This window comes from Gallus gallus, chromosome 2, assembly GCF_016699485.2.
Source record: "Gallus gallus isolate bGalGal1 chromosome 2, bGalGal1.mat.broiler.GRCg7b, whole genome shotgun sequence".
In the NCBI taxonomy this organism is placed as follows: domain Eukaryota; kingdom Metazoa; phylum Chordata; class Aves; order Galliformes; family Phasianidae; genus Gallus; species Gallus gallus.
In genome coordinates this window covers 15,121,202-15,145,450 of record NC_052533.1, presented here as the reverse complement: position 1 = coordinate 15,145,450, position 24,249 = coordinate 15,121,202, and positions in this window count along the sequence as shown.

Genomic DNA, 24,249 nt, shown 5'->3' with positions numbered 1-24,249 from the left:
CATACAAACTCACAGAGACCTTTATCTGGAAGTAAGTGCCCTCATGGGGAGAGCATTGGGTTGGTGCTCCTCTCCCACCCCACCTGGAGCAGAGGTTTAAGCTGCGATCCCTTGGAGATGCCCTAACCACAGGATTTTCTGTCAGCTCCTGTAACTTCTGGTTAAGCATTCATGGGCCAGAAAGTGTTAGGAATTCCCCTAAAATTCAACTATTTCATATATAGAGCTATTTAACTGGCAGAAGGTGTTGCTTGGTGCAGAATACTTAGGTTACTGCAGTGAACCTAGCCGTACTCTCAACCTGAATTTGAACCAAATTCCAGCTAGTGTCTTTCATCATGTTTCTGCTGTCCAGATTAAAGAGCAATTAATGGCTTACTTTTAACCTCATGTAAGTACCTGGCCTGTGGTTTTCCAGTTGCTTTAATCTGACAAATGCAAGTCAGAGTTCTGTGTCCTCCAGACCCAAACAATGGTGTGTGCAACCTCAGTGCTGCTTTTGTAGATCTTGTGCTGAACTGACCTGAACACAGCAGATGTTTCCCAGCCAGACTGGTTCTCCACAAATAATAAAGAGCAGAGGTGAAGGAAGGGAATGCCAGAAGTGAGGAGGAGAGGGGTAATGGAGGACCTTCTAGGGACACTGAAGACAGAAATTTCTTTGGTACATGTCACTGCTGAAGGCATGCTTGCAGTTGCAGCTGAAGAGATACTTTAACCTTTGCTTTAACTGGATTAACATGCACTCTGCAGCACCCCATGAGAATTGGGCTACCCGTGAGTTGCACTATCTCAGCCTTCTTAAATTCTTTTCTGGAAAGGGGGTGAATAATCCTTCATTCTTCTTTTGAAGAGAACTAGAAGAATTTTGACATGCTTATGGAAAATAACCAAACTTTGAGGCACCATTTTTTTACAGTGTCCTACTGCTGCAAGTAGGACAGATTGTGAAGAGTTTTCATTGATCTCTTCTGTTGCTTTCCTGTGCCCGCTGGGCTTGGACTCACCTGGCACTGTACCAAATTGGCCGTGCAGTGAGTGACAGGTGAATATCTACTGCTTTATTTCTCTCTTCTCTGCTCTCCCACCTGCCTTCAGTTAACACCACTGACCTGTAGAAGATGTTTCTGAAAAGGTAATGTCTGTGTGTATGAGGGTTTGGAGATGGGTAGAAAGAGACCTGGTGTAGTGAAATGCAGATAGATTTGGTGAAACCTCAGTTTTTCTGCAGTTTTTCTGACCTTCTCCAAACCTTTTCAGTTGAAGTGGGAAAAGGATGGATAACCTGCCTGCAGTTCAGATGTACTTCGCTTTGTGATTCATTTTCATAAAAGAGAGGAGTAGTTCCTTCAAAAGCCCTTTCAGGCTATGGCAGAGGCAAGTATTTGTAGCTGTTGTGGAGCTATGCTCCTAAATGCTCTGAAGGGCTCTAGGTACACTTTTATTGGAGCTGGGGCATAACTCCTCCTTCCCCACCATCCAAGTCCATACTGTAAATCTGCAGAGACGGGAGGATGTGGTTAAATTTTCAGGCGTTTGATCTAATATCTTGCTACAAACAAAAGGCATGCTCACACTGTTGCCCTCACTTGTGAGAGTCCTCTGGTTCTGGCTTGTCAGACAGCCTGGTGAGCTGATGCAGTGTGCCATCTGCTAGGGAGCTAACTCAGCAGAAGGAATTGATTAGTTTTCTGCTGGGCTGGTGAGCTGAACTGGTCCCACTGCGACCTGGCAGGTGCTGCAGGCGATGCCAGGAGAGCAAGAGAAGGTGTAGGAGGCATGGTGCTGGGACAGTCTTGCCATCCTGGGGGTACTCAGACAAACACAATCCCTTCCCACATTTTCTTTTCCCAATTTATCCCTGACGACGTGCTGGAAAAAACAGCCATGCAAGTGTAGCCAGGTCACTAAGAGGAAACTCTTGAGCAAGGCAGCCAATGGGGCTCATGAGGGTGCTTTGCAAACCCAAGTCATGTAAGGTGCTGAGAACGTCTGGTCCAGTAACTTCAGTAGGAATTAATTTTCTTGCAGAAAATTCTGTGGAAGTTCTGATTTTTGACCAGCTAGTTACATTTCTTCTTTCGAGACCATCTTTTTAGATCTCTGCACATCATTCAGATTCCAGCATTAAGCACTTGATTCTTTGATATATTTTTTAACTCTACCCCAGTGAGATGAACTTTCTTGTTAGTCAGCCCTAACCCCAAAATCAGTCCTCTTCTTGATAAAATCAACAAACCAACTACATCCAATGCCAACAATATCTGAGTTTTATTAGGTCACCAAAAGTAGTGGATAATAGAGAACTGGGCTTAGTTGAGCCCACATGCTGAGCTTCACTCCAGAGGCAGTCTCTGCAACACAGCTATAAATCCCTGGACGTAGCACAGCAGTGCTAATGGACCTGCAGCTCCAGTGCCACTGCAGGCAATAATATCTGTAATAACAGCTAACAAAGATACAACCAACCAAGCTCTTTAGGGTTCAGCGACTGCTCCCAGGGTTGGAGCAGAGCTCATTCATTTTCTTCTCTTCTTTCCACTAGAGCAGCTCCAAGCCGTGACAGCACATGGGGATAATTGAAGAGAAAGTGCTCAACCCTGACTGCCCAATCTTCTCATAAAACAATCCCAGGATTGTTCCGGGGACCGTTGGCACAACAAACCTTGCACTGCAAATTTTGCTCCGTAATTAGCAAGCAGTTGCTGTCATGCCTGTCAAATGGGTTTATGTGACGAAGTGAATAGAACAACAATTGACTGTCTTCCCTTGCAAGCGAGAAGAAGAAACCGCTTTGACCGAAGCTGACAATTATGTAAAAGGAACTAAATGAATTTGGCTTATAGTTCACACTTAGTCCTCACAGATGGAAGGCAGGACCTCTGAGGCCTGTTTCTGAGTTCTTGTCCCTTTGTACCTGACTAGTCACTGCCTAATTGCCTAATGAGACTCAGAGGAAACAAAAGGAGAGGGAGCCAGTGCCGAGGGCTTTCTATTGTCTTTCTTGTCCTTTATAGAGCAGGGGATTACCATGTGGTTCTGTGTAGTGCTTCCAAGTTCAAAATCTGATCTTATCTCCCAGAGACGATGACAGACACAACTGTGCTTTCAGAAAAACACAGAGAGTAGTGATATCGTGACGAGGACAACGAAGGTAGATAGAAAACTGAAGAAGCTTCAAAATTTGAAGTATTCAATTAAAATACATGCCTTTCTGGGCTATCTCTATACAAGGCAATCATATTAGGTTTTTCCCACTCTGGTGCAGAAGTTACATCTCTATAAGGCTAAGTACATGGCCAATCCTAGGACACAGGGAGAAAAAATGGTTCTGTAAAACCAGAGTATGGGGTTGGGCTCTGAGTCAGCAGACATTCAAGACTAGAGATAATTCAGGCTGCTGCATATGGCATCTTATCAGCCACTGCATGTTGACTTCCCAGCAGTCCTCGTGGTCTCATGAGGAACTTCCCATTTCCTCAGGTCCCTCCTGGCTCGTTTCCTCCTCTGTCAGTTTGCAGCACTATCCTCCTTTGTGAAGGTTCTTCTAGTTTATCATTAAAATGTCACTCAATTTGCTGCCAGATAGTTAGAAAATATCTGAGTGAGGGTAGGACAGAACTCTACCAGTGCTAACTTTATGTTTTCTTCCTTCTAGATTCAATGAGAGCTGTTGCACAGAGCCTCAGATTCTACCTGTCAGTCAAATAGACTGGCAGGATATAAGCATATTTTGCAAAATAAGGACCTCACATAGCCATGGCCAAGTAATCTTACCCCCTTCTTATGAACCCTCCATTCTGCATGCCTCTGTATGCTGACATGCTAAAGTTAACCAGAACCAATCCACAGCCTGCGTCAATAAAACCCCAAAGCAGATCCTCCTCCCATCCCACACTCACCAAACCTGTAAGACTTTGAAATACCTGGATATAAAAAGCTGCCAAAATTCAGGCCCAAAATTTCTGGGCAAAATCCAGGTGCTTGTGGTACAAAATTCAGTTGTCTATTCCAGCTCTATCTCTGTCAGTGCGATGTGAACTTTTTCTAGCTGTAAAACTAGCTTTTTATAAGTTGCAATTTTAAAAGCTGGCTGTAGATTTTGGAACTAAAACTGGCTTTTTTTTCTGTTTAAACTGCAAAGGGATAGAGAACAGAGGATTGTACTTGAGAAATATTTTCATGTAGTGCAAAAAAAAAAAAAAAAAAGTGCTGGCAGATCTGAGTGATTCTGTTCTGCAGCTTTACAGAAGTGTTTACCAGAAACTTTCATAAAAGAAAAACCCAAGAGGACCTGGGGAAAGGGGGCTCTAAGTGGTGTTTGTCTTTGTTGCTTGTGATAGCTAATACACAACAATTCCCCTGAGGCAGCCATACGGCAAAGACAAGACATTTTTGTCATAAAGTAAATTCAGTGAAGAGTTCAGGACTGACCCATTACATTTACTTCACGATAAAATGAAAGTACTTTTATTTTCCTTGTTCACTTTGACTTCATTAATAGGTGTTGGCTACCTCCAAGCAAAAAGAACAGTTTTTGCACTAAAGTCGAGCCAGAGGGTCTCGCTAATCTCACTGGAGAATAGAATGTGACACACTGTTTACTTTTTCTTCCAAATGCATTATTTATATGAATGTTGTAGTAATTACATGATTATACAGAAGTTAATGCACAACAATAAACCAGAGGATCATCAAAGAAATGCTAATGACAGGGAATGGTTTTTGTTTAAATTGTGGATTCGCATTTCTTTTTCCCTTTTCCTTCAGGGCTACAAGAAGAGCAGATTTGCAAACCTAATAAGAGATTCTGCAAATGTCAAATATTTGGGTATAGGAAAGGAAATGAAATCCATCTTCCCATCTCTCTGTCACTCTTCTACCTCCCTTAAAATATAAACAGCTTCAGAAAACTGACTTCTTTGTTTCACCTTTCTGGTCTGGCCTATCTGTTGATGTGCAATGTAACAAGAGTGACTGGGTGGCTCTAGCATAGAGGCCAAGGGCCCATTGCCCATGTGGGTTTCTTGTCAATCATGGCAGGGAAAGTGAAGGGCTTGAGCAGGACTGGACGGATCCGGCAGGTTAACACTTGGTTGTGCGGATGGTGTTGGCAAGAGAGGTCTGATGCTTATGACCATGGGACTCTCTGAGAATTGAGAACAGCTAATGAGAGAAGGGATACACCTGACCAAGTGCGGTAAAATGTCTTTGCCAACAAGCTGGCAAACCTGGAGAGAAGAGATTTAAAGCAGGAATGACAGGAAAGGGAGATAACAACCCGCAAACAAGTGAGGAAGTGGTAGACCTGGATGTCAAGGAAAGTGGGGTGTGAACAGAAGAGACCTCAAAGCGAACAAAAAAGTGAGGTGGAACCCCACCCCAAGTACACACTCACAGATAAAATAGAGAAGTCCATGAGAGCTGGTTGTTTTGGAAGAATCATCTCCTCCAGACTCAAGAATGCTCAATGCCAATGTGCAAAACATCAAAGGCAAAAGGAGGCCTGCACAGATGAACAAGGTGCTCCTGACAAAACTCAGACATAAAAAGATGTCACACAAGTGGAAGTGGAGCCAATTAACCCAGAGAGGATGTAGTATGCAAATGTAGTGTTAGGAAAGCAAAGCCTTTTTGGTGTTGAAACTGGTGAGGGAGTTGTATCTGCTACAGTTATATCAGCAACAAAATGAAGAGCAGGGAAAATCTGGATCCATTGCTGAATTGGATCTGGTGACAAAAGACATGGAAAAAAACCTGAGGTACTTAATGACTTCTTCTTCTCAAACTTTATTGACAATATCCTCTGGAATCCCAGCTCTCTGATACCAGGCAGAAAGTCTGGAGCAAAGAAGACTTACCTCAGTGTAGTTGGATCAGGTAAGGGAACACATACACAAACCCATGGGGCCTGATAGGATACATCTGCAAGTGCTGAGGGAGCCGGTTGATTGTAAGGCTACTATCCATAATCTACAAACGATCACAAAAATTGAGTTCCTGAGGACTGCAAGAAAGGAAGAAGAAGGACCAAGAGCAGTACAGTTCGGTTGGTCTCATTTCTATCTCTGGAAAGATGATGGAATAACTAAACCTGAACAGAATTACTAGACATTTCCAGAACGAGAAGGTAGGGAGCAGTTAGTATAGCTTTATGAAGATGAAATCATTCCTGACCTTCTAAAATCAAATTGCTAGCTTAGTGAACAAGGGGAGAGAATCTGACAGTGTTTATGTTGATGTTAGCAAGACTAATGATCCTTATTAGCAAAAACGAAGAATGGGCTAGATGAATGGACAGTGAGGTGGGGTGAAAGCTGGCTGAACTACTTGGTTCGAAATGTGATGTCCAACAGCATAAAGTCCAGTTCATGGCCAATTACTGTGGTGTGCCACAAAGATCTATACTGTGGCCACCGTTTAACATCTTCCTAAGTGGCCTGGACAACAGGACATAACGTCCCTTCTGCAGGTCTGCAGATGACAGAACTGGGAGGTACCAAATGGTTATGTTGCCATTAAGGGGACTGTAACAGGCTGGAGGAATGGGCTGATGGGATGTTTGTGAAGTTTAACAATGAGAAGTGCCATGTCCTGCTCTGGAGAGAACTCCATGCACCAGGAATAAAGTAAACTGAGTGGCAGGAGAAAAGGCTCTGACAGGAAGGCTTTGTGTACCTCCTGTACCTAAGCAGGAGCTTTCATGGAACTTGTGTTATGATCAACCCACTGCCTGGTCTCAGTTATGTTTTAGCAAGGGAGCCTCAAATCTTCCTAAAGCTTCACTGGAGGCAGCACCAGTACAAAATGTTCCCTGCAATGCTTTCCAGTCCCTTTGTCTGCAAAGGTTGTGGTACAGAACTGGGACCCTCAGGAGTGGTGGGAATTAGGGCCAGCACAGTCGCACTGTGTGCTGCAGGTCCAGGGAGAAGAAACAGAGCACAGTCACCCTCTCAGAGGTGCCAACTCAAATGCAATTTGAATTACACCCTCAATTAGAAGCCTTGAGAATGCAGCCAAAGCTGTAAAATCCGAACCAATTTTCAGATTAGTGGGCACAAAAGTTAAAGCATGAATGAGCTGGTTGAGAAAACTTCTTGTACTTGTGGAAGTATTCTCCATCAAAAGAACATCAACTGCATAGTTTGTGGCTAAACCTTTCCTGCATAAGAAGTACGATAAAGCAAACCTTGCAGATCTCTAGAAATACCAGATCTTAGCTGAAGTACTTAGGTGTGCAGCACCCAGGAAACCCAGCCTTGCATCCGAAACCTCCCGCTCGCAGTGGATACGTTAGATCCGCCTGATAACGTGCTGCACTGTGGTACTGGGCACAGGCACTGTGGGAGACGTTTAAGTGCCTTTTGAAAGTCAGAGAGTCTGCAATCAATGACAGGGGTTTCAATCTGGAAATGTCGGGCTGCTTAGTGGGAGGAGGAAATGATTGTGATGGCTTTGAAAGAGTGGTTCTGTTTCAGGCTCAGTGCCTCTTGTGCTGTGGTCACGTCTACCAGATTGGGCTTCCCCAGAGCACCCCAGCTGACCTGCACTCTCCTCACACCCCACGCACGGTGGCCATGGGGCAGCAGGCACAGGCTAATGGCTGCAAAGCAGGTTCTGTGGTTTCTTTGCACTTTTTGAATTAAGTGAGTCAGTCCAGGTTAGCAGGGGAAATCCAATTTAGTGCAGGATTTTTCAATGGTGACTCAGAGCTGGCTTATTTCTAAACAAAAAACATTGTGCCCTGCAACTCGTAGAAGATAAGTAACTAAGATGTTATGCATATTGGAATGTGTTGTCTCTGGAACTGAAATATCACAAGTTTTGCATTTTGAATGGTATCAGTGAACGTCGCAGGCTGAAATTCTGCTCCTATTTTGAACAGTACAACCCGAGATGTTGCTCTTAGCTGTGTGCCATAAATTTTTGATTAAGAGTTTGCTTTGTTTCTGTTTTATATCCTACTACCGTTAACTCTTTGGGGCCCATTCGAGTTTCTTCTGAAGTTAATTAGGATTTTCACATTGAGTTCAGGGGAAGCAGGACTTGACCTTTACTGAATGTCAATTGGAAGTGGAAGCTAAGCTTGTGTTCTGGATATGATTATTCCGTTTGCTGTTGGAGTCTATTGCTGAGTTATATGAATACTAAAATCTTGGCAAGAGTACACCCTAATAGATTACTTTTCGATTCTGAGAAGAGTGCAGTGAATATTACTCCAATGCAACCCCTAGCCTTTTTGTCTCTGGCTTCAAATTGGTGTCTCATTCTTTGTGGGTGTCAGTGTGAGACCTGGAGACCTCCAGCAACTGGATAAAATAGGCTCAATTCTGTAAACTAGCACAAGACTTCCAGTGACTTGGACACGTGTCAGAGAGGAAGTAATGTTGCTACCTGGTGAGCAGGGGAAGTATGAAAGCCTATGCATACAGCTAATGCTCAGCCTGCTAGAAAGAGTATACTAAAGGTATACATCCCTGTTTTGGCTTCACTCTGCTATCCATCATTAAACACACAGGTTTAAATATCCTTTTTGCTGGAGCACCAGTATTGTGGGTGATCCGAATTCAGGCTTTTCTGCTTTGCTGAACAAATGTAGATAAGGAAGCTGAAAGGGATCCAGGAAAATCCTCAAAACTATGAAATTAAATTAATTTTACCATTTATGTAGTATAGGGAATATACAGATAGAGGCAAAATAATAAACATATCTATATGAATTTCTTTTTCTTGGCTCCCTCACTGACCTTGAACACTTCTTTTTTCTTGAGTACAAAGGAGTCCCTGTTTTTGCTTCCCCTCCTCCAGGTTAAAGATCCTTCCTCAGGTGAATCCAAATTACTTCTTCCTTTGTAAGTTACAATGTCTGTAATGTAAGATTTCTCAGAGTGTGCCACAGTGATGAAGAAAGTCCAGGGAGAACAAACAGAAACGGAGGGAGTACTGCTCTATCCTCTTCTTCCCCACCATTACCCCCATTTCCTCTCTGTTCTGTCAGCTCTGGTTGTCCAGTTGTGTCAGCACTCATCAGCTGTGCCAGGCACCTTGGCTCAAATCCCAAACCAACCTGGAGGGACTTGAACCCATTTCAGACATTTTCAGGCAAAACTCTCAGATATTCTAACTTTTCCTAGGCAGAGATCTCGTATGGATTGCTGATTTAGGCTGAACAGACCAAGGTAGTGTTCGATTGTAGAGAATGGCTGTTTCAGTACTTAGAAGAAAGGGAAAGGAAACATGGCATCCAAAACCTGCTCCAGGACAAGGTTATCTGCTTTAGTCTACGTGAGAGGCACAATTTTGAGAAGAAGAAACTGGGATGCTCAGACATGCATGCCCAGAAAAATTATACTTATTCACAAAGCACTTTACTCTTGGATAAGTGCATAAAGCTGAGTGAGAGCTCTGAGAATCTCAATTTTTGACTTTGCCAACTGAAGGAGCACTTAGCAGCGGCAAGGTATTTAGCTTATTCTGTAGATAGAGCATATTATGAGCTAAACTTGGATTTGTGGAGTTTGGGGTTGAGGTTATAGGGAGCAATGTATTCTAAATTTGAACTGAAATATTTTCTAACTTCACCACTAAACATAAAGCCCCAAATCTATGTTAGGCTTGAAACACTTCATATATAATGTGAAGCCACAGCAGATTTATTTTTTCTTTTGGAATGTTTGAGGCAAATCGTCTACGTATTTTTTTTTTTTTAATTTAATTTAAAATGCAGAGAAAAACAGGCACGTGTTTTACTTCCTAAAATACACTCTAAAGAGAGAAGTGTCCTTAGGTTCAAGACAAGCTCAGTGATCCCATGTAAAGGAGATGTGGGTCCTGACAGTGAATCTAATGAGTAGTGTAACTGAATAAACTGAAACTTGTGTGTACAAAGTGCCTTAAAACAAAACCTCTTCTTCCAAAGGGATATGGGACAACTTTGCAGTCCATAAACCTTCCTGACCAGAAGTAGTTCCACTTTGTAGGGAGTGTGTTTGTTTTCAATTTATGGGCACATTCCTGTTTTTCTTTTGGCAGCTCTCCCACTCTTGCCTCACAACACTGCTTCATATTTGTCAACTCTTCTTTGTACCTGTGTGCCCTCCACTTCTCCTTGGTCATCTTGACCAGATGTCTTGACCAGATGTCATCTCTGTTTAAATGGTTGGCAAGAAGCCATGAAATGCTCCTTTGCAAAACCAGAGAAAATAATAGTGAGTTCACAGCCACCACAATAACCCTATGTAGGCATCTTTGGAGAACCTGAAGTTGTCTCCCCTCTACCAGTGCTGGCATGTTCAGTTCTGTCTGCAGGAGAGTCACCAAAATCCTAGTGCACACCTCTGGGCAGTCAATGGAAAGGGTTCTGCTGACTGAGTCAATGGAGAGGAACGTGATGGGGAAATGGAACACATGCAAACCTCAAGCATCTTAAAGACAGAAACAGTAATAAATACGTCCTGCATGGCAATCCAACTGCATGGGGAGATATGCACTAGAACACTTGCTTATTTTGGGAAGACCCGAGAGCTATTCTTTTTCTGCTTGGCCAATCATAAAAATGTTAATTTTCCTGTGAAATCAAATCCTGTAATGATTGATCCCCTGGGTGACCTTGATAATTTCTCTTCAGGGTTATTTCCCTTTCTTTCTCATCCTATCATGGTCCCCATCAAGAAATGGGCATCAGAGAAGCCAAAAAATTCACCATGTTTCATGTCAGACATGTTTATTGTAGCAGAACAATTACCACAGAATTCTATTTTTTTTTTTATCACGTGTTTTTAAGCTGACTTGTAGGCACCACACATGAGTATAATGCAACAATAAGTTTGATATGGTCTATGTAGGGGGAAACTGTTCACTAGGCTCATCCTCTGAGTCCCAGCTCACATCAACTGGTAGAGCAGCAATATTGCTCTTCCTCTGAACTTCCCATTGCCCTTTGGAATCCAACTCCTCTTTGGGTACCAGAGGCCTGAAAAGGGCTGACACTGACAGAGGTGGACAACTGGGAAGTTAGACTAGGGCAACTGATTGCTGGCTGATTGTGGCCATGTAACAGTATGGTGCTTTGCTCCCATGATGTTCCCAAGAACAGAAGTGTTTTCAAAGCCTGTTACTGTCCTGAAGAAGAGAGGAAACTGGCATCTCAAAAGGAAGGAAGAAAACCAACGTTTATCATTGGCTGGTTCATTTTCTCTAATTTAATCTATCTTCACGTCAATTGGTCTGAATTACATATGCAGGATCCCTATACAACCAGCGGGGAAATACTGACACGTCCAGAGAGGTCAGGATCTTGTCACAGTTAAACATTTTTCTTAGTCTGGGAAGTCAAAACCACTCCAAATCAAAGTCTGCTCACTTTCTGCCTCTATCTCCTATTTGTCCCGCAATCAAAATCTCCAGCAAGCTGCCGCCAAAGCCTATCCACCCACATGGCCACAAACATGCAGGCATTACTGTGCTCAAATTAATCATTACCCTTATCACAGTCATGGCATTTGTGTTGAGCAGATCAGGGCATGGCACAAAAGCTGCTGTCCTACACACACTTTCTTTGGTAGCAAAGTCTGCTTTGGAAGTGATTCTGTCTGTCCTTTGCCACTGGCTGCCAGTGAAGCAGATCCAGTTTGTATTGAAACAATGGGATTTTTGCCTATTAAAATACACCATTTTAATATTTTCTCATTTTACAATATTAGGGCTCACTTTCCTAGATGTCCGAAATTGAAATGACAGATCTTTAATTCATATGATCCTTGAGTAAAAACCACAACAATCTTCATCAACAATGGGTTGTACAATGAGAACCTTTCTGCTGTAGTCTGAATGACTGGATCAGAGTGGCAAAATTCCAGCACTGGGCAATTTTAACAGCAGATTTGATTCACATCAGTCATGGAAGCTCAAGTTTTGCTTGATACAGGCACTGCACAAGAGGTTAGAATAAACAAACAACCTCTTTCAGTCTCTTCCAGTCATTCTTTTTCTTCCAAATAGCATCTATAAACTGATGTGGTGCTGTGCAGCCTGAAAAATAGGAAGTCAGGCTATGGTTGCTATGTAACTGTGGTCACAAGGTCTTCGGTAGTGACTGATAAGCAGCTGGATATCAGATTAATAAGTCAGATGTCTGCAGTCCATTAAAAGTCCTACAAAGGCCTACATAAATACTTGTGGTGTCCTAAGATGATATGCAGACCAAGAAACATCCATGCACATTATTTAAGTATGATTGGCATAAAATGAATGTGCAGCAGTGAATAAAAGTGGAGAGATGAGATGCATCTCTTGTGTATAAACAGAATAACATACCAACTGAGAAGATTCATAACAGATGATGACTAACAAAACCCAAATGCGTAAGGCTGTACACAAACTGTCTGCATGTATTTCAAGGGTTGTAGTTTGAGTTCTTTGGTTTTTGATCCTTAGGTGTTTGATGAGATTTTTTCCCCATCTGCTCAGAGACCTGCATGCATAGGCAGGGAGATACAAGTGTGTGATGAATACAATGTGGAGCTTTATGGATGGGAAAGGATTAATCCCTCTTATGGATTAATTCTTTAATCCATAAAGAAAGGAGGATTAGAAACAGAGTTGTGAGCAGCCATGGTCCAAAAGTGATTCTGAAGGAGCAGCTAGAGGAAAGCCTACAAGGACACACCAAACCAAGGTGCCAGGACCCGCCCTACTGGAGAGGGCCAAATTCTAAGTGTTTTGACTAGTTGCTTAGTTGGGCCCACATTATTCTCTTAATGACCATCCACAAATATTTGTACAAAAGGCTGGGATGCTCGCTTGCTCAGACTTCTTGAAATGATTAATCTTCAGTCAGTAAATCATAGCTGGGGACCAAAATTAACATAGTGACTAGCAAATAGGCAGTGACACAGAACTCTGCTCAGCTGTGCCAGCAGATGGGCTGAAACCTGCGTGTTCTCCTGCGGCCATGGCGGATACAGGCAGATAATCTCCTACCTCCTGGCCTGTGACACAGCTCCTCCTGGTCGTGTTCAGGCACGGGAACATTTTCTTATAAGGGCGGATAACTGTTGCAACTACAATTATGGATAGTAAATGCATTAGAAAAGATAAAGTGTCCTGGTGAGTGACTCATAAACAGGAAAAAGGACACAGCTTGTCAAAGGCATCCACAACAAATGGCCAGCTCTGTTCTTTCCCCTAGTTCAGCAAGGCTATGATTTGTAGCTCCTGAGTTGCACTTGGACTCGGCAGTAATCTGACTTTGGAAGCTCAGCTCAAGGGATGCTGGCAGAAGACTGTAACCCGAGGAAAGATCCCTCAAACAATGCCGTTAGGCATTGCGGTGCTGTTTCTTGTTCGTCCCCCCTCACTGATTTGTTTACACTGGAATGGAAAGGTAAAATAATATTCACTTTTGTAAACAGATCATCAGTAAAAAAGCTTTTGTTAATATTAATAAATAGCTTTCTTAAGAACCCCCAAGTCCCTGTGGTAGGTATTAGCCTTTGGTTTCCAGTTACTCAACCTCTTTACAAGTCTTAGAGATCTCATAAACTTTGAATGTTGTAGTAAAAATATTTATAGGGTAAGTCAAAGAAAAACATAAAATTGCATTCAAGTTTTGACATGAGTAAAACTACTTATCCTGCTTATTTTTTATTATGAAAAGTTGGATGCTGTGACCTCACTAAAAAATGATAGCTATTTAAGCAGAAAGGTTGGAAAGGATTTTGTACATGTTAGTATTTCCTTTCTAAAGTATTAATATTTACCTTGGGAAACTCTTAAGTGCTTAATTGGAAAAGACAGAGAAGCAGTGCTGGTGGTGTCACAGGCTGTTTACGGAGCTACGGCAAAGCCCTGCGTGATAATTCCAGATGATACTTGAGTAAGAAGCTAGGCCAACCTGTATTTTCATCATGCTTGATAAAGGCTAGATCCACTAAGAAACTCTGAGTTCCACATTAAGTGCTTAAATTCATCAGCCAAATCCTAGAAAGCCTACTTCCAGTTTGTCCAACTCTGTAGATGTTTAAAGCCCTTACAGCATTTCTGTTTCCACTGGCAGCATGTCTACTGCCACTGCACCCTGCTCTAGACCATGCCAGGCTGCGGGGAGCTCCGGATAAGCCCTGTTATACCTTTCCACCACCCTGTCTTGCTCATGAAGTGGGAGCCAGCTGGTAGGCTCAGAGGATGCTTGATGATTCACATTTTGCATGGCAAGCAGCATAGGGCACAATTTCTAGGACTGGGCTGTGTGTCTGCTGGTCTGTACCATTTCCAGCAGTGCTGGGAAAGGGAGTCCTGCTTTGAATTCTCACCTGATTCTGGGCCCTCTAGGCCCAGGGAAGTGTTTGAGACAGTCTGAGATGTGTTCTCCTCCACCTATTGATTTGGTTCTGTGTTGCAGAGGTAATTAGAATTTTTGGGAGGCTGCAAGTTAGAAAGAGGCACTGATTCACCTCTAGGTTATAAAGATAATATACAGAAAAGCTGCAGTGAAGTCAAACCCAGGCTAAGAGAAATAAAAGGTGTTAGATTCCTGCTTTCCAGTAGGATTGTTCTTTGGGAGAGCTGTTAATTAACATTGGTAATCTGTCTTGAAAATTCACGCTGAAGTTGCATAAAAGGGAGCTGCTGTTCAGGCACTAAAGCAAGGGGCTAGATTTATTTTTAAGTCAACGTAACAAATTTGATCATCTTATCAAAGAACTCTTGGGCTGGCGGCACTACTGAGCACACAGCTTACACTCTGCCTCCTCCAGCTGGGAAGGGGCTTTTGTGCTAGAAAGACCTTCCTGCAAACATGTTCAACAAGAAGTTCTTGTTAATAATTTCCCTAATGAATATTGATTCATGTCCCTGACCCCAGCAGGAGGATTTGGGGGATGGCTTACAGTGGACAGCAATGGGAACCTCCATGGAAGTCCTCTCCTGTGAAAAATGTTGTGCTCCTGCTTCATCTCCGATTTTGCGTTAAAGTTATGTTAGAAAAAGTGAAGGAATCCTCAGAGGCAAACAGCAGAAAAACCCTTCTCTTCAGTTCTGTTCAGGCATCCCTGTGCTGCAGATGAGCCAGGAGTGGAGATGTTCTGAGGGAAGCAGGTCAGGGCTTTGTGGGAGGGGGCGAGCAGCAGCTTGTACCACTGCACTTAACACCAGCAGCTCTGACAGTGTTAACACACACCTGGAGCTTTTTACTGCTATTATAAAACAGGAGTTCAGTTAACTTACTGTCCCACAATGTTTAGACAGAACATATACACAGGTTTCAAGACCACAAGCCAAAACTTTAAGGAAAAATATGTGCTATAATAAGAAGTCACTGCTTCTGTTTTGAAACCTCGTTTTCACGAGGTGAACAATACATGACTGTCCTTTCTCTTCCTTTGTCTTTCGTAGGTGAGGCATTATGACTTGTCTTAGGGATGGTCTTCAAGGATAACAACACAGAAATAATTTCATAAGAACTTTCACTTCTTGCAGCATCCACTACAAGTTACAACATAAAACCACCAAACCCTTGAAGATTATGTGAGAGTTACAGCTTGATGAGCCATTAAATCAGGCAACCATTATTCAGGGTATTTCAGTAACAAAAAAGAAATGTTTTAATGCTGTCTTTTTAATGCCCTGCTTACTATGCACGATCTTGTTTTTAATCAGTTTCCTCAGTAAGAACTGGGGATAAATACCAAGTTCACATGCGCACACAAGTTCTGAACTTTGAACAAATGCAGTATGTTAATACATATTAATCTGTTTACTTAGCCCATGACTGGTCACAGCCAATAAATCCATAAATCCAGGCTCTGCTGATTGTGTGGCTGGCATATAAGCATGCAGTACACAAAGGAAAACCTGGAAATTTGTCAGCTCAAGGACCTTGCTCTGTGAAATGAGAAGGTGCCTATGCTGAAGATGTGCCTTCAGAGGCTAGTTGTGATTTGTCACATGGTGACAGCTCGTTTGGGTTTGCACATAGTACAGAGCAGGATGCTGCTCTCACCTCGAGGACGTGACCCTGAAGTCGTTGACTTGCAGAATGCTACCCACAAGTACGGCCTCTGAGAGCACACTGAATTGTCATGCAAGACATCCAAATGGACATTGCAGGGCGTGTGTGTGTGTGTGATTTTTGACCTTGATAGAACAGGCTGGGTAAGACTCCTGTATTTTACATGGACGTAGAACTGATTTCCTTGCAGAATAGACACATAGATGTTAATTCAAAGCTATTGTGCAACCTCACCGCAGAGGCATGCGGTGCTGCCTTGTGTTGGGTGTGTTAGCGCTGAGCCTGATGTTGTAATGACTGCGTGCCTCATTTGAGGGCTTAGGGGTAACTGGCCTCCAGGGATATTGCACTTTGAGTTCGAATCCTTTACTAAAATCATCTGACTGCTTGTTTGGAAATTGAAAAAAAGACTCTCTGCTGTATTTTACATGACCTTTTGAACGGGATGCAAGGCTGAGAGAGAGCCCAGCTCTGGGTTCCTTCTGGCTACATCCTCCTGGCCCTCCCCATTCTGTTATCTTTGGTACCAAAGCCTCACGGCCAGCAGGTCTGCGACACAGCCTTCTGGAACAAAGCTGTGACTTGATGTGACTGAAAAAACACTGCTGTCCGGGGGCGTGGGGCACAGGCTCCCCCAGCTCTGCTGTCTGTAAGTGGCTCTGGAGCGTGCTGTGCTCAGGGTGCTGGGGTCTGTCCTTGCTTAGTGAAGACAGATGTGAGTGCTGAGTGAGCAGCAGCTAACAGACTCGCAGAGCAACATTGGCAGGGTGCCCTGCTTTTCAGATTTCAGTGCACCTACAAAAACTCACACACACAAAAAAAGCCCTCTACATTTTGGCCTAAAGCAAGGCTCTGGTGTAAGCAGTTCATCAAGACACACTCTCTTTAGCTCCTTAAACACACAGCTAGATCAAAATAAAGTATGAAGAGCATAAAGTAACTCACAGACACCGTTTATTAACACTGAGGCCTGCTGCAGGAAGAAAGTGACCCAGTAAATATCCTCTCTGAGTAGTAAAATAGCTGCTGTAAGGAGTTATAAGAACTTTTGTGAGCTGTAATTCCCTTAGGAAAAAAAAAAAAAGAGGTTTTTACAATCTTTCATCTCTGCTTGAAAGCAGAAGTAAAAAGCCTGCCCCTAAACAACTAGGTGCTTGTGAGCAGCCTGCTAATAATGTCATCTTCTGTCTGGTCTTAAAGCAAGAGGGAGATATGGATGGAAAACAAACTCACAAACAGTGCTGCTCAGCTTTATGAGTGCTGTGACTTCAAAGATGGGAAGAAAATCTCCTCAGGCTGGCTGCCCTGGGGACCAGGAGTTCTGCAGCTTTCAGAGTATATTCTGCATTTGAAATTCACAGCATTGGATAAAACTGCAAATGGATACCTCACAGTGGAGGTACACAAGAAACCCTGGTGAGGTATTGGAACAGGCTGCCCAGGGGAGTGGTGGAGTCACATCCCTGGAAGTTTAAAGAAAGGGTAGATGTGGTACTAAGGGACATGATTTGGTGGGCAATATTGGTGGTAGGTGGGCAGCTGGACTAGACGATCTTAGAGGTCTTTTCCAACCTCATTGATTCCATGATTCTACTCTGGCTCATTGGAAGAACCAACAGTAGGCACATACTTAAGTTTTGCTTTACATGTTGTATTTCAGTGAGGTTTATTTTACAAAAGGCTGTGGTGTGATGATGTGTGTGAATGCCATCTTCCTTTACTAGTGACTAAACCAAGGCAGAAATATTGCACTGAGCTAAGTCCAATTCAATGTATTCTTGTTTATCTCCCTTTTGTATCCCTATTTTCCCATGGCAACTGGCGGTCTGGGTCTAGCTGCTTAGTGTCTAAGAAAGTTTACAGCAAATGTTGTAGCAATCAGAAATGTGATTGTCCTCCCAGGGTTTGGGACAGCAATGGCAGCGCATATCAAAGCAGCTGGAAGGGGAACAGCCAGAACGATTTCCCTGTTTGCTGTAGAAACGGCAGTGAAGGACACTAAAAAGAAATGCAGCTGATAGCGTGATCCCTGCCAGTGCTGTGCTTGCAAATAATGAGTTAAACAGTGAGTTGAGTGAAATAAATGCATATTTTTTTTTCTTCTGTGGACAACTGAGTCTCTAACAAGAACCACGTCTGTAATAAAAGTTATGATGTCTCTAGCAGGAACTGGTAGTGCAAATCAAACATACCATTAGCTTGTCAGGCTCAGCCAAGTGAAATAACAAGCAGCTGGGTAGTGCTATACACTGAAATGGAAAACTGTTGCCCCTTAACAGAAGATTTCCTCAGAGAAAATTAAGCGCGAGGGGCAGCAACAGACCTGGTTATTCATGAGCACAGTGTCACGCGGAGGTCAGAGGAAGGACCTCACTTAAACCATCATTCTGGCTCAAAAAATGCTGCCTGACTACTGGAGTCAGCAGCACAAACCCTCCCCAACACCTTGATGAGCACATCGGTGGGGCAGGGATGTGCCTGGCGCCACACCTGGCTGCTGCCACCAGGAGAAGCAGAGACAGGAGGGCCCCTGGCCATGTAACCTCCCTCTGCCTGGCCAGACGTGCTAGCAGGCCCAAGTGAATGGTCAGACTGCGCCTGGGAAATGGGGAGCAGGTGGACATCTCTTTTTTCTGAAGAATAATCACAGAATCATAGAAACATAGAATTATAGAATAGTTTGGGTTGGAAAGGACTTAAACATTGTCTAGTTCCAACAATCCTGCCATGGTAATGGTGATCTGGTTACCCAAGGCCCACATCCAGCCTGGCCCTGAATGCAGTGGGGATTGGGCATCCAGTGTCTCTGGGCAACCCATTCCACCAACCTACGAGTGAAGAATTTCCTCCTAACATCCAACTTAAATCTCTCCTCTTTTTGTTTAAAACAACTCCTCCTTGTCCTATTGCTATCAGACTGTGTAAAATGATGGCTCCTCTCCCGCTTATAAGCTCCCTTCAACTACTAGAAGGCCGCAATGAGGTATTCCTGGAGTCTTCTCCAGTCCCAGCTCCCTCAGCCTGTCTCCATGGGAGAGGTGCTCCAGCCCTCTGAGCACCCTTTTGACCCCTCTGGACCTGCTCCAACAGCTCCACATCTTTCTTGTCCCAGACATGGAGCCCCAACACAACACAGAAAGTGAAGCATTCTGCTGCACCAGAAGAGGAATTGGAGGCAGACTGTGTTGGGCTAGATGGGATTCTGTATCTTCAAACAATTGGGTTATATGAGTTTTTGTACTTTCAAACAGTTGGGCTAGAATGAATTTTTGTATTTTGGGGCTTTCAGCTAAAACCAAGCTGTCTGTGTTGTCATGTTCTCTTTTACAAGTGTTTGGCTAATAGAGCCTGGGTGGCAGAGTGGAAAATTGTTTGGGAGGTTTGAGTAGCCCTGTGTGTGTTCCACAGCACAGCAGCCAGACATTGTTTATTGAGTCCTATGAGGGATCCTGGTAATCACAACTGATTTGCAAAAGCATATCTGTTGCCCATGTGTATCAATTAGATTACAGCATTTGTGTACAAATCACAGACTTGATATCGATCCCACAGCTTGCAGCCAGCTGAGAACATTTTGATGCTTGTCCGGAGGGAAGCCATAGGAGACCATTTCCACAGAATCTGCTGCAGAAGTACATCCAGTTTTCAAGTGCACATCTGCATTTAGCATCTCCCTGTTGCTGAGTGCCAGCCCATTGGCATGTCCACAGACTGCCCTCATCACTGCCACGAGCCTCCAACATGAGCCTCGTGTGCCCTGCCTGGCTCAAAAATCGCCCATACATTTCTAGGCTAGTACTCTGTGTGGGAGGAAGCTGGACTGCATCTCCCAGAAGCCAGCTTCTTAAAGAGGGAATTTTAAAGGAGATAAATGTGTTTTCTGGCTCTGGGTGTTGCCAGTTCCTGTCCATTTCTTGATGCTGGAATATGCCCAAGTCTGAAGAGACAACAAGGGAAACAGCATTTTGAACAAAACTTTCCTTTTAACAACACCATTCTAAAGCACTTCCACATGCTCCTGGTATACATAGGCACTGCTTTCACTTGTGTCTAACTAGGATCCAAGGGAGGGTAACAGCAGCTTACGTGATGAGGAGATTTCTGGGCCTGCAGATGTGCCCTCGGTTGCTGTCAGACACTCTGCTGCTCAGGCAGCCCCACACGGTGCTGGGCACATCTGCAACTCCACTTTTTCAGAGCAGCATCTGGTGTGTAAAAGGCACAGGAAGCTTTTGCCCCAGCTCGAATACTTAGAACTGGTTAGCAAAATGCTTCAAGGATATTGCAAAAGAAAATTCCCAAATGCCCTCCTTTGCAACTCTTTCCACTTTCTCATTTAATAATACAGCTGTATTAATTTTTTAATTGAGTGACAAGGGAGGAAAACTCCCTCTTCCCTTCATCCTTCTCTGCCTTAGGAAAGAGAAAAAAGGGAAGGAGGAAGAAAAGAGGGCTTCTGGGATGATAATGTCTTGAAATTGGTTTGTCTGTTTTTTTTTTGTTTTTAAGTTGAAACATTTTGGAAAGAACTTTTCCACATTTCTTCTTCCTTTTGAAAGATTCTTTTTTTTAGGAAAACTGCTTTAAACTCCAAATATTGGCTAACTTTGTAAACAAAATTCTTTCCCCATTTTATGAAGGGAATTAAACAAGGCGCAAGTGATGGCTGAAGAAGCAATTTCCAAGATGATTGACACATAGGAACTTTTATCTTTTCAACTATAAACTTTGATTGGTTTTTTCACCCCCCCCCCACCTCACTTCCTCCTTTCCTCTTTCGAAAAATTATTGCCTTTCAGTTTGTTTTAATGGTGTTTATGTAATGTCATAAATATTCTTGTTTAGAACCATAATTATTCCCTATGATTAATTCTGCTCATTCTAGGAGGTTGTGCAAGATTTTCACTGGAGGGTATGTCTTTTATGTGTATATATTACTCCACGTGAAGTAGAATTTGTCCATTACCAAAGCTGCATCAGTGAAGGCAGAGTTAACATTCTTCCTTTCTCCTATGGCAATGTTTGGAAGCATTTCTATGGAGCTTTGTGTCTTTCTAACTAAACTTTCTGTGGAGTTTAGTATCATTCCTCTTTGGGTTAGGATTAAAGTAACTGACGGGACTCTGGGCCAGGGGTCCCTTAGCTGTCCAACCTCAGCTCTGTGGGGTGGAAGCATGCCATGTCCAAAAGTCACTTCCTTTCTCTTTCTTTCATACCCCATTAGGCTTCCTGTTTTCGATTTCAGAGGAATTCCTATAAATACGTTGATTGTAGTTGCTAATTGTGGGTAGAACATCTACTGCGTGGTGGCAGTGGGAGTTTTTCCAAAATAAGGGACTTAGCCCTCTGTATTATCTGAAAAGTATTTGCAGCACTGGGAGATAACGATCAGAATTTTTGTGACAACCATTCTGTGTTACGTGAAGGCAAACACATGAAATCAGACAACACTGTGGCAGTGACTGACAGCGCACAAAGGCCAGATGCCTGCACATGGTGCCCAGCACGTTTGCCTTTGTGTTGCTCATTATGAACCTGGTTAAAAGAAGATGAATAGCAAGACCTGAGTACGCCAGAACAAAGGAAGGAAACCTGGAGGAGACAGGAAAGAGTTATACTTTAAAGAATATTTAGATTCTATACTCAAAATAGACAGTTTTTCTGTTTGAATGCATTTCAGACACTTTTCCAACCAACTGATGGAAATAGTACCATTTTTAGCAGCTCAAAAAGTGTAATCTGGAAACGTTTCTCTGTCATCCTCTTAGACAATTTTTGCAAACAACTATTTTACTGCCCAGAAGAACTGACTTTGATTGCTTGGCATAAAATGAATAAGTTAGGTGATGTTTGAGGAACGTGTAGACTTTAATTGTGTTCATTGTTTGTGTGCAGAAGCCCTGTGGTAGCAGTTTCTGGGGCTGATGGGAAAGGATTTCCAGTGCTGGGTTTTCCTTTCTTGTTAAGTCATACCTGCATTGAAAAAAACCGACTATATAAAGGGTGGGGAGCCTTTGGGAGACCTGGATGGAAAATCCCGGGAGTGAGGATGTCCCTGCACAGCACTGCCCAGGCCCCTGGCAGAGCTCATTAGGTCATGTTTGCTGAAGGTGCTTGTTTTCTGACTCCTGGAGTGGCCAGCAATGGGACACCAGAAGGACAAAGCGTGTCCTCAGTGACCACAGAAGGAGACAGCCGCATTCACGGATTAGCGCTGCCATGGAAACTCGGTTTGCAGAGCTCCCCATGGCAAACAGGGAATGAATGCCAGGTCAGCACCGGGGATCCAAAGGGAGGGAAGGAAGGGTTGAGCAACTGTTTGTTGAACTCATTTAGGAGCTTTCCTGGAACATTCCAATATTCCAAATATTGGAGTGAAGAGTTTTTAGTCAAAGCTAGGACAAGGATTCACTTTGTTTGAGAAAAGGGTTCTGTCCTTTGGATACATTCAATGAAGGACAGCAGCAGAGCTGAGCTAAGAATTGATTTTACATCAAAATAACCTTGAAAGACCTAAAACAGATTTGATGATCAGCTGTATGCTGAAAAGAAATCCCAGAAGGCTTTTTGTTCAACATAATGACTTACAAGATGTGTTATCAGCCATTAGCTTAGGAGTTCTGCTTGTAATTCTTATTTTGATCCTTGTGAGACAAAATTCACATCTGTATTTTGCCTGTTGGCTACCTAGTCCTAGATATATTGAAAGCATGACTGACTGTTTCAGTCACTTAAAAAACATAACTTACAACATCAAACAATGAACTTTCAGTAAAACATTTTCATAACAAACATCTCTACTTTTCATAACAAACATCTCTACTTCCCCCTTCCTCCCTTCCTCCTTTCCTCACTCTCTCCCTTCCTCCCTTCCTTCTGTCCTTCCTTTCTCCCTTCCTCCCACCCCTTCTCCCTTCCTTCCTCTCTTTTCTCCTTCCTCCCTCCCTTCCTTCCTTCATCCTTTTTCAAGTATACAAAATGATGTATTTTTTTCCCCAAAGGTGGGGAACAACCTGTGACTCAGGAAATGTAGTTCTACACTACGCTCCCTTACAGACATCTTTATGACCAGCTCCTCTGTCTCAGAAGTATGGAGAGATGCAGTGTGCTCTCCATAGGATGGCAATGCCTGCCCAGAGGGTCACCTATGTTACACGGAACATGCAGCCTGGTGCCAGCTCTGGGTTTGAAGCCCACCACGGATGCATTGCAGCAGCCCTAAGGCACAGACGAGGGGCTGCACAACAACTTGCAGTCTATGCAGTGAAACCTTATCATAGAATCACAGAATCATAGAATGGCTTAGGTTGCAAGTGGCCTTAAAGACCATCCAGTTCCAGCCCCCCACCATGGACGGGACTGCCACCCAACAGATCAGGCTGCCCAGTGCTCCATCCAATCTGGCCTTGAACGTTTACAGGGATCAAGCATCCACAACTTTCTGGGTGCCTGTTAACCTTCCTGTAAACCTTCCCATGCCTGAGCTAACAGCTCTGCTTGTGTGAGGCTGGTGTAGGTATCTCCATGTGCACCTCTAATAGCAAAAGTGCCATTTGTCACCTCAAATTTTAGATCTGGGGGGAGTAGAGATGGCTAAAAATCTAGTACATGAAAGTGTAGGAGATACCTGCTGTGCTCTAAAAAGTATGTTTTTTTGAGGCTGATGCCCTGAATGTTATTACTTGACTGCATGTTTTACAGCCAGCTATGTACCCATTTGGGAGAATTTTCGTTTAAAACTTATGTCTGCAGCAAGGGAAATGTCAGAAAACACATTATTAAACTCAAAATTGAACCGATGAATTCTTCCCAGACAGTAAAACATTTTCCCTCTCAGTGGAAGAGACTGTGGTTTGACATTCTTTGTTCTTCATAAATCCAAGTTAACCAGTTCTTTTTATCAGAGAGTTATTCCCATTTGCTATGAAGCAGTTGCTTAATACTTCGTTGAAGTATCTTGCCAAGGTTAAACTGGTTGTTTGTTCCCCATATTTTCCATTTCTGCATAAGATAGCACGTCAACCTTTCTCTAGTGCCTAGGGGCCTTATAAACACACATGAGTTTCTAATGGCTCAGCAGTTGTCTTGCTTAAGCTGAAAACTGAATTTCCTCATTCCTTCCTTGTGTTGGTCTTATACAGAGAAGTCTGAGGATTTAGAACTCAGCTGAATGTAAAACCAGAAGTACAGGAAAAGTGGTGGAAATTGAGAGAAGACAATGGCAAAATTTCCACATCTTT